This window comes from Furipterus horrens, unplaced genomic scaffold (assembly GCF_987537825.1).
Source record: "Furipterus horrens unplaced genomic scaffold, mFurHor1.1.pri manual_scaffold_7, whole genome shotgun sequence".
NCBI lineage: Eukaryota > Metazoa > Chordata > Mammalia > Chiroptera > Furipteridae > Furipterus > Furipterus horrens.
The window spans coordinates 100,137,083-100,149,091 of NW_028327177.1; the positions used below are offsets into that span (position 1 = coordinate 100,137,083).

General features: G+C 36.8%; 1 pseudogene; it reads left to right on the forward strand.

Moving 5' to 3' along the window:
* Nucleotides 1–10,784: 10,784 nt before the first annotated feature.
* On the forward strand, nucleotides 10,785–11,675 carry LOC150004891 (leucine zipper transcription factor-like protein 1 pseudogene; annotated as a pseudogene).
* Nucleotides 11,676–12,009: the final 334 nt, after the last annotated feature.

The window sequence follows — 12,009 nt, forward strand, 5'->3', positions numbered from 1 at the left end:
TAGCTTAGCCCCATTACTTTAAATAATACAATATAATTACTATATAAACCCAAATACAATACAATCCCACTTTCTTACTATACTAAGTATTTTTCTATCCTTTTCTTCTATTTTTCTTAACATACAATGTAAATATTACTAACTGGCTTGCACAGTCTCAACTATTATTAATCTATCAACCCCTCTATCAAAAATTATATTTTTCCTCCCCAAAAACAACTCGTATCTATTCTTCTTATAGTATAAAAGCTCAAATCTCTTTACATTTATATTAATACAGGCTAGTTGGCTAACGATAGCAGGATAGAGTGGGGGATACTTTCTGAGGGTGTGGGTCTCCTGCCTGGGCTGTGTGTTTATGTCTTTAACAGCATATCCACAAAAGAACTCAAGACAAAGCAGATAGAGTGACTCTCAACCAAGTAGCCAGAAGGAAGATCCTATCAAAGAACATCTGAAATATAACCGAACAGCATAAACAAACGACATAAAGGGTAACTCAAGACCATCAGGCTCAGGATATCAAAGAGACTGCACCACTGAAACTCCCAGACCTTCGATAAAGAATATTACACCACAAAGGAGGGAAGTCAAAGCAAACTACCCCCCCCCCAATAAATAAATAAATAAATAAATAAATAAATAAACAAAAACAAAAAGAATCCAACATGGTAAGACGCAAAAATAACCCCTCAATGAAAAGAAAAGAGGAATCCTCAGAAAGAGAGATAGACGAAATAGACATAGCCCAAATGTCAGACATGGAATTCAAAACAATGGTGGTAAAGAAGCTCAATATACTCGACATCCTTAAAATCAACTATGACAACCTTCAAGGAAGTTACCAGCAGCTCCAAGAAAATTACAGGGAACTGGCAGAGAACTACACCAGCATAAAAAAAGACATAGAAATCGTTAAAAAGAACCAGGAAGAACTTAAGAATACAATCTCTGAACTGAAAAACACAGTAGAATCAGTCAAAAGCAGACTAAACGAAGCAGAAGATCGGATTAGTGAGTTAGAAGATAATGTAGAGAAAAACTCCCAGACAATACAGCAAAATGAAAAACGATTGAAAAAATATGAACAAGATGTAAGGGAATTACAGGATAGCATTAGGAAAAATAATTTAAGGATCATCGGAATACGAGAGGAAGAAGAAAAGGAACATGAAATTGAAAATCTGATAGGAGAAATAGTGACAGAAAATTTTCCGAACCTGATGAGAGGAAAAGCTATGCAAGTCCAAGAAGCACTGAGAGTTCCAATCAAGAGGAACCCCCAAAAACCCACTCCAAGGCACATCATAGTTAAAATGGCAACATTCCAAGACAAAGAGAGAATCCTAAAAGCAGCAAGAGAAAAGCAGCAAATAACATACAAGGGAGCTCCGATAAGGCTATCAACTGATTTCTCAACAGAAACATTACAAGCCAGGAGGGAATGGTCAAAAATATTTCAAGCAATGAAAAACAAAGGCCTACAACCAAGAATACTCTACCCAGCAAGGCTCTCATTCAAAATAGAAGGTGAAATAAGGAGTTTCTCAGACAAAGGAAGACTGAAAGAATACATCTCCACCAAACCAGCATTGCAAGAGATGCTAAAGGGACTGTTCTAGGAAAAAACAAGAGAGGAGAGGAACAGAGGTACAAAGGGAAATGAATAAATACACGTCAATAATAACCTTAAATGTAAATGGATTAAATGCTCCAATTAAAAGACATAGGGTAACGGAATGGATAAGAAAACAGGACCCACATATTTGCTGTCTACAAGAAACACACCTCAAAACAAAAGATTTACACAGACTGAAAGTAAAGGGATATAAAAAAATATTCCAAGCAAACGGACCGGAAAAAAAAGCCGGGGTAGCAGTTCTCATATCAGACAAAATGGATTTCAAAGCAAGGACAATAAAAAGAGACAAAGAAGGACATTTCATAATACTTAAAGGAACAATCCATCAAGAAGATATGACTTTGATAAACATATATGCACCCAACATAGGAGCACCCAAATACATAAAGCAAATACTAGAAGACCACAAAAAGGATATCAACAACAACACACTCATAGTAGGGGACTTCAACACTCCATTATCAACAATAGACAGATCATCAAAGCAAAGAAACACCAAGGATATACAGGCATTGAACAACACACTAAACCACATGGATCTAACTGATATATATAGAACTTTTCACCCCAAAGAAGCAAAATATACATTCTTTTCAAGTGCACATGGGACATTTTCAAAGATAGACCACATGATAGGTCACAAAACAAGCCTCAACAAATTCAAGAAAATTGAAATCATATCAAGCATCTTTTCAGATCACAATGCCTTGAAACTAGAAATCAACCTCAGAGGAAAAAATCAAAGACACCCAAACTCATGGAGATTGAATAACATGCTATTAAATAATGAATGGGTTAACAATGACATCAAAGAAGCAATCAAGAAATTTCTAGAAACTAATGATAATGAGCACACAACAACCCAAAACCTGTGGGACACAGCAAAAGCAGTCCTGAGAGGGAAGTTTATAACAATACAGGCATATCTGAAAAGGCTAGAAGAATCTCAAATAAAAAACCTAACCACAATGCTACAAGAACTAGAACAACAACAACAAACAAAGCCTAGGGCAAGAAGAAGGAATGAAATCATCAAGATCAGAGCAGAACTAAATGACATAGAGACTAAACAAACAATCCAAAAGATCAACGAAACTAGGAGCTGGTTCTTCGAAAAAATCAACAAAATTGACAAGCCTCTAGCCAGTCTAATCAAGAAAAAAAGAGAGAAGACACAAATAAACAAAATCAGAAATGAAAGAGGAGAAATCACGACTGATACCTCAGAAATACAAATGATAGTTAGAAATTACTTCAGACAACTGTATGACAAGAAATTTGACAATCTAGAAGAAATGGACAAATTTCTAGAAACATACAACCTTCCAAAACTGAATCAAGAAGAAGTGGAAAGTCTCAACAGACCAATAACAAAGAAGGAAATTGAAACAGTAATCCAAAATCTCCCGGCACACAAAAGCCCTGGACCGGATGGCTTCACAGGCGAATTCTACAAAACATTCAGGGAAGAACTAACTCCTATCCTCCTCAAACTGTTCCAAAAAATCCAAGAAGAAGGGAAAATCCCAAACTCTTTCTATGAAGCCAGTATTATCCTAATCCCCAAACCAGGTCAAGACACAACAAAGAAAGAAAACTACAGGCCAATATCACTGATGAACATCGATGCTAAAATCCTCAATAAAATATTGGCAAACAGGATCCAGCAACACATCAAAAAGATCATACATCATGATCAAGTGGGCTTCATTCCAGGGATGCAAGGATGGTTTAATATTTGCAAATCAATAAATATAATACATCACCTAAACAGAATGAAAGACAAAAATCACATGATCATATCAATAGATGCAGAAAAAGCATTTGATAAAGTTCAACACCCATTTATGATGAAAACACTCAGCAAAATGGGAATAAAGGGAGCATATCTTAACATAATTAAGGCTATATATGAGAAGCCTGAGGCCAACATCATACTCAATGGACAAAAACTGAAAGCATTCCCCCTGAACTCAGGAACGAGACAAGGTTGTCCACTCTCTCCACTCCTTTTCAACATAGTGTTGGAAGTCCTAGCCACAGCAATCAGACAAGAAAAAGAAATAAAAGGAATCCAAATTGGGAAAGAGGAAGTGAAACTTTCATTATATGCAGATGATATGATAGTATACCTAGAAAATCCTATAAACTCCACTAAAAGACTACTCAATATAATAAGTGAATTTGGCAAAATCACAGGGTACAAAATAAATATACAGAAATCCAAGGCATTTCTGTACACCAACAATAAAATAGCAGAGACAGAGACAAAAAAGAAAATACCATTTACTATAGCAACAAGAAAAATAAAGTACCTAGGAGTAAACTTAACCAAAGAGATAAAAGACCTGTACTCTGAAAATTACATAACATTGAAGAAAGAAATTAAGGAAGAAACAAATAAATGGAAGCAAATACCATGTTCTTGGATGGGAAGAATCAACATCATCAAAATGGCCATACTACCCAAAGCAATTTACAAATTCAATGCAATCCCTATTAAAATACCAATGACATATTTCACAGACCTAGAACAAATACTCCATAAATTCATATGGAACCAAAAAAGACCCCGAATAGCAAAAGCAATCTTGAGACAGAAGAACACAGCAGGAGGAATCACAACACCAGATATCAAACAATACTACAAAGCCACTGTAATCAAAACAGTATGGTACTGGCATAAGAACAGACATATAGATCAGTAGAACAGAATAGAGAGTCCAGAAATAAACCCAGGCCTCTATGGTCAACTAATCTTTGATTAAGGAGGTAGGAACATAAAATGGAGTGAGAAGAGCCTCTTTAACAAATGGTGCTGGGAGAACTGGATAGGGACCTGCAAAAAAATGAAACTAGACCACCAACTTACACCACACACGAGAATAAACTCAAGATGGATCAAAGACTTAAATGTAAGCCGTGACACCATAAAAGTTCTAGAGGAAAACATAGGCAAGAAAATATCAGATATCTCACGTAACAATCTCTTCACGGATACATCTCCTAAAGCAAGAGAAATAAAGGAAAAAATAAATAAATGGGATTACATCAAACTGAAGAGTTTCTGCTCAGCAAAAGAAAACAACAGCAAATTGAAAAGGAAACCAACCATATGGGAAAACATATTTGCCAATGACATCACAGACAGGGGACTGATTTCCAAAATATATAAAGAGCTGATACGACTCAACATCAAGAAAACAAACAACCCAATTAAAAAATGGGCAAGGGACCTGAACAAACACTTCTCCGAAGAGGACATACAGAAGGTCCATAGACACATGAAAAAATGCTCAACATCATTAGCCATCAGGGAGATGCAAATAAAAACCACAATGAGATACCACCTTACACCAGTCAGAATGGCCATCATCAACAAATCAACAAGCAACAAGTGCTGGCGAGGATGTGGAGAAACGGGAACCCTACTGCACTGTTGGTGGGAATGCAGACTGGTGCAGCCACTATGGAGAACAGTATGGAATTACCTCAAAAGATTAAAAATGGAACTGCCGTTTGAACCAGCGACTCCACTACTAGGATTATACCCGAAGAATCTTGAAACACCAATTCAAAAGAACTTATGCACCCCTATGTTCATAGCAGCACTGTTTACAATAGCTAAGTGCTGGAAACAACCTAAGTGCCCATCTGTAGATGAGTGGATCAAAAAACTGTGGTACATTTACACAATGGAATACTATGTAGCAGAAAGAAAGAAGGAACTCCTACCATTTGCAACAACATGGATGGAACTAGAGAGAATTATGCTTAGTGAAATAAGCCAGGCAAAGAAAGAAAAATACCATATGATATCACCTAATACAGGAAACTAAAGAACAACACAAACAAAGGAACTAAATAGAACCAAGAGCAGAATAGCAGTCAATAGGGGGGAGCGGAGAGGGAGAGAAGGGGGATAAGTAAGGGAAGGGTTTAATTAAAGAGCCTGTATAAAAGACTCATGGACATAGACAACAGGGAGGGATATGATTGCGGGAGAGGGGGTGGGCTGGGTGGGGGAGAGAAATTGGGGGAAAAGGGGACAACTGTAATTGAAAAACCAAAATAAAAAAAAAAAAATAACAGAAATTGAATATATAACTTCTGGGGGTGGGAGAAAGTAAATGATTGGACTTAACAGCTATAATGAGAACCAAGTCAATATAGCATGCTATACTTCTGTGCTATCCTAGTGACCTCAGGGAAGACCATTACTATGTGGGAAATGTGGTATTAGTGAAAAAGTAAGCCTTTATTTCCACATTATATCAGGACATAAAATGTGTTTGGAAATAAAATCAAACTTAAACTAGAGAATATTGTAACTATTGTTATCTATAAAAGTGGATGAAAATTATTTTAAAAAGTACAAAAACAATTCCTTCAAGAGAAATTATCATGGTTAGAAGGAATCCTTAGTTTCTGAATTTATTTCTAATTCACTGGTACATTTTTATAACAGTATTATATATGAGATTTTATGGAGGAAAGACAATGGGAATTTAAGAAAAAAAGAAAGCCAAGCAGGAAATTTAAACATGGAAGATTCTACTCCTCTGACACTAGAATAAAATCTCATTTTTGCTTTCAGTTAATAGGTAATCAAGAAGTAAAAATTATTATTTCTGTACCATGATGATAGAGCTGTTGATTTCCTAAACATCTGGTTCTTTAAAATGTACATTAGTGCTCACATGAAGACTGATTCATTAGGACCAATATTATACATTTCATCAAAGACAGAACTTTTAAGCCATGGCCGAGTAGCTCAGTTGGTTAGAGTGTTATCCTGATACAAACAAGGTTTGGTTTCAATTCTCTATTGGAGCACATACAAGAAGCAACCAATGAATGCATAAAGAAGTGGAATGTAAAATTGATATTTCTCCACCCCCAAACTCAATAAAAATAAAAACAATAAAAATTTTTAAAGAAATATAATTTTTAAGTAAAATGTCTTCTTATAAAATGGTGTTAATCTTATTAAATGTATTGGACTGATTCATCAACTATGAGCTTTGAAAAAATAAGAAAATTAGACCAAAATTAATCTCCTACATAAAAAAATTCTCCATTGCTCTAGTGCCGCCGTATGTTTTTAGGGTATTGAAATTTACATATATCAGAATAATTAATGCTGGGGCATGAATCCTTATGACTGTCTAAAACATTTTGAGGGTGTATAATAAAGAGTTTCTGTTTTTCAAAATTGCTCATGAATCATTTTAATAAGTAAAACAAAGGCACTAACTATACATTTTTCATACATTGCCATTTTCATAGAACAAATAGTACAAGTATTATTTCTCTGCAAAGAGTTCAACATGGTTTCAAACACTTATTTCCTATTCTAGTTTTTGTATGTTGTATATGTGTTTGAGTATATTTATATGTATATATACATATATATACTCTCACTCAAATGTGGAAAGAATAAAATATAGCCTCCTTCTTTCTCCATAAGTGAATTTCTGTAACTCATTATGAGTTTGATATTAAATCAAGCCTGTCATAGTTCATACTTACTATCAAGATTGTTTGTTAATCCCTTCTCAAAGGGTGTTCCATCTTTCCCCTTTCAAATGTACCTACCTTTTTCAATAGATTTAGGGAAGGGGCCTCTGGTCTGCATGTTCTTCTTTTTCTGGCTTCAGATAAATTCTGGATGGCCCCTACCTGTCTTAACTAGACTGAGTCTCTGTTTCACATTTTGCTCTACCCATTACTGGCTGAAGTGTCAAGGCTGGTATAACTCATGCATGGTCTGTTCTATTTCCTCAGTAACTTGATTCCATCTTTGTTCTCACTGATGCTTCAGATCCTATAAGTCTCAGAAATGCCTGCCCTCCAGTCCCTGGATTAGACTACTCATGTCAAGGCATCCATCTTAATGCTCTTATTCCCTTACCATGGTGGTCCCAGCCTCAAGGCCAGCTTGGCTCTTAGTCCTCAGTTCTTCTGCTGAAAGCATACTACACTCTCTAGATTGCTCTTCCATCCTGTGCAGACCTGACATTATCTCACGTCTACTCTCTTCTCAGACATCCCAAACCACTCTCTCTCCTCAGCTGCAAATGACCATTAGCAAATCCTTTTCAGAGGGAAGAACTTTCATGGTGCTTGGCAAGTGAAGAGGCATCACTGTATGTTTTAAAAAGCAGATGACTAAAGCAAAAAACTTTTTCTAGGTCCCTCTCTTGCAAGAAGAAAAAAATTTAAGGTTATCTTTAAGTGACAGTAAGGCTGCTACTTAAAATACACCTGATTAGTTTGACTTAGTCCTATTTGTTTATTCTTTCCTTTATTTCCCTTGTCCTAGGAGCTATATCAGCCAAAATGTTGCTGTGTGGGATATCTGAAATTTTTCTTCCTATGTTTTCCTCTAGGACTTTTATGGTGTCATGGCTTACATTTAAGTCTTTTATCTATCTTGAGTTGATTCTGGTGTATGATTAGTTTCATTTTTTGCATGTACCTGTCCATATCTCCCAATACCATTTATTGGAGAGGCTACTTTTATTCCATTTTAAGCTTCTGCTGGGTTAAAGAAGACATCAACAAAATGAAAAGGGAGACAACCATATGGGAAAACACATTTTCCAATGGTATCTCAGACAAGAATTTAATCTCCAAAATATATAAAGAACTCATAGGACTCAACGCCAGGAAGACAAACAATCCAATTAAAAAATGAGCAAAGGACCTGAACAGACAATTCTCCAAGGAGAACATACAGAGGGCTCATAGGCATATAAAAAGATGCTCAAAATCACTATCCATCAGAGAGATGCAAATAAAAACCACAATGAGATACCACCTCAAGCCAGGCCATCATTAATGAATTAACAAACAATAAGTGCTGGCAAGGTTGCAGAGAAAGAGAAACCATAGTGCACTGTTGGTGGGAATGCAGACTGGTGCAGCCATTGTGGAAAATAGTATGGAATTTCCTCAAAAAACAAAATGGAATGGCCTTTTGATCCAGCGATTTCACTGCTGGGATTATACCTGAAGAATCCTGAAATGCCAATCAAAAGAACCTATGCACCCCTATGTTCATAGCAGTGTTATTTACAATAGTTCTGGAAATAGCCTAAGTGTCCATGAGTAGATGAATGGATCAAAAAAACTGTGGTACATTTATACATGGAGTACTACACAGCAGAAAGAATGAAGGAACTCCTGCCTTTTGCAACAGCATGGATGGAACTGGAGAGTATTATGCGTAGTGAAATAAGTCAGATGGTGAACGGGAAATACCATATGATCTCACCTATAACAGGAACAAAATGAACAAAGGAGCAAAATAGAACCAAAGGCATGGAAACAAGGAACAGACTCACAGTGACCAGAGGGAAGAGGGGAGGTGATAAGGGTGGAAAGAATGGGAAGGGACTAGTCAAGGAACAGATATAAAAGTCCCATGGACATAGGCAACAGGGTGAGGATTGACTGTGGGAGTGGGTGTAGGGGTGGAGCAGTGGAGAGCAATGGGGGAAAATTGGGACAATTGTAATAGAACAATAATAAAAAATATCAGAAAAAAATTAATTACTATATTTTTTAATCTTCATTGGCTTTTGGCTTCTACCTTGTTAGGTACAAGATTCATTGGAACTTTGAGATTTTTTTTTTTTTTTTTTTTTGGAAATGCAGTGTTTTTCCTTCTTTTCCCTTTTATTCTAATTATTGTTATCCTATTACAGTTGTCCCATTTTTCCCCTTTGCCCTCCTCTTCCAAGCCCATATCCCACTCCCAGTCAATCCCCACATCATTGTCTATGCCCATGGGTCATTTATACCAGTTCTTTGACTGATCCTTTCCCTTTTTTTCCATGGTCAGGGTATAAAGATAAGTTTCCTCCAAAGAGAAAAAATAAGTCAATGCTGAAACCTGAAGCTGAACAGTTTCTGTGTTATTATTGGCTGACCTTACTCTGTTTTCACTTGAAGTAATAAACTTTATCACCAACCCTTTGTCATAAATGGATACAAAGAAAGAAAGTGACTTACCAGTTGGTGGATGTGTGGAGAAAGTGTTGTAAAAATAGACTTCTGGTATCACAGATAATGCTTAGTTTGGATAGAGTAGAAGTCTTCCATTTACCATGACTGACCTGACTGGTCAATTGATGACAAAAATAATTTCTGAAAAAGAGTCATTTTAAATGTTTAATATAGATGTACTATTTTTAAATGTCATCCATTTTCCAATATTTTGAAGTAGGGCTACATTTTGTTGTGTTTTGTGTTACTTTTTAGCATGAGTTTGCTAATTGAAGAGCTATGTTCCTTATCTTGTATTAAATATATCTTTAGTTTATTGGCTTTTATTTCCAGGTTGTCTTTTCAAAGTGAAATGAGAACTCAAATATAATTGCAAAACAATCCAAGACTAGAATCTTCATAGAGTTTACATTACCTACCCAACCTTTATTTGTGTTTTTCTGTTCATAACTTGAGATTCTTTATTACAACTTGCTTAAGTATTTTAAAAAATATTAAGCATAGTTTCAACAGAACTGCTCTCATTTCATGCTCATATTCCACCAGGTGGTATAAATAATGAAAAAAGTAATAAAAAGAACACATGAAAAAATAGATTTTGGAAAAAGACACAAATTATTCTTGGTAAACATACAACTTATCTGGTGGTAGCAGAAATGGAGACTATTAGACCATAATTTAGTAACCTTGAGCAGTCTGTGGGTGATATACATAAGTTATAAGTTTTGCAAAAGAAATTGAAATTCTTAGTTAATCCAAAAGCTTCATTAAATGAAGGCCAGTTAAAGGGTCTTCTACCATATTTACACACTTTTTTTATGTACTGAAATACCAATCATACATATATTATGTATGTATTTCTTTTTCTGGAACCCCTTCTGATGGATACCAAGGTTCTAGGAATACCAAGGTGAACAAGGACTGGACCCTGAATGCAATGAGGGTCTAAAAGGTGATAGCAAACACTCACCCATATTTTATGTATTAAATCCCACCAAGTACAAAAGTTAAAAGTATATGGCTTCAAACTGCGATCCAACCTCCGTCCGCAACGCCAGGTTGAGCGGGACTTTGCTTGACTTCTACCTCTCCCAGAGGCTGCGGACTCCCGGCCACCGCCACGGCAGAGTTGAGCTTAAATGAGCACCATCAAAATAAAGTTATTAATTACATGCGTTTTGCTTGTTCAGGAAGAGGCTTGAGACTCAAAACTGTATACTCCTGCTTTCAAGACCTCAAGGAGAGCAGACTGGTGGAGGAGACCTTCACCGCAGACGAGGTCGGGGAGATGCTGAGCGTGCTCCAGGTTGTGGTCCACAGAGAGATGGAGTCTGAGCTCATCAACACGGCTCACACCAACGTATTACTTCTGCCTCAGCTTTTTGCGCAAGCGGAGAAGTGGTACCTCAAGCTCCAGACAGATGTCTCTGGGCTTGAAAACAGAGAATTATTAGAACATGTTGCAGAATTTGAAAAAGCGGAATTTACATCTTCCAATAAAAAGCCCGTCATGGATCTCATGAAGCCAAAACTTGCTCCGCTGAATGAGGGCGAGACAGCAGAGCTCCTGAACAAGGAAATTTTAAGACTTCAAGAAGAGAATGAGATGCTGAAGGCAAGGCTGAAGACCCTTGAGTTGCTGGCTATGGCTGCACTGGAGAAGAAGTCAAAGCTGGCAAGCGTGTTGCACGGTTTACAGCTCGAGCAAAGCAGCCAACAGGGTTTTGTGAAGGCCCAAGACGTGAGTTTTTTCGAAAACACAGTTGCCACTTTAAAGAGTGAGTTTCAGAAGACAGTTAACAACAGGATCAGAAACCAGAAGTTCCTGGAAGAGAGTCTGGCAGCAACCAGGCATGACATGCTGAAGGTTCAGGAGCAGCTGAGCATGGCTGAAAAGGAGTTAGAGAAGAAATTCCAAGAAAAAACAGCTTACTGAAACATGAAGGAGATCCTGGCCAAGAAGAACGAGCAAATCAAAGACCTGATGGAGAGGTTGGCAAAATATGAATCTGCAGACTAATGAAGCTGCCATGCATAACATAAGTGTATACACTTCCTTACCTCAAGCATGTATTCTGAAGCAGTTTGTTACATTATATCTCTCTATTTTTCTAATACGTAGACTTTGCCTCTACTGTTTAAAACTGGAGTGCCTGTTTTCAGTTATCTAATCGGGGAGAGGGGACCTACTAATCTGGTCGGTTGTCCCAAACCCCTCTTTGCTGAGTGCTCCAGAGTCTTAGTTAAGTGCATTGAGAATCTTCATAGCAGAGAAGAGATTTTTGGCGAGAAGAGTCTTATCCTTTTGCATTAGTATAAAGAGTATACCTCTTTAATAGATATTAAAGCTGGCA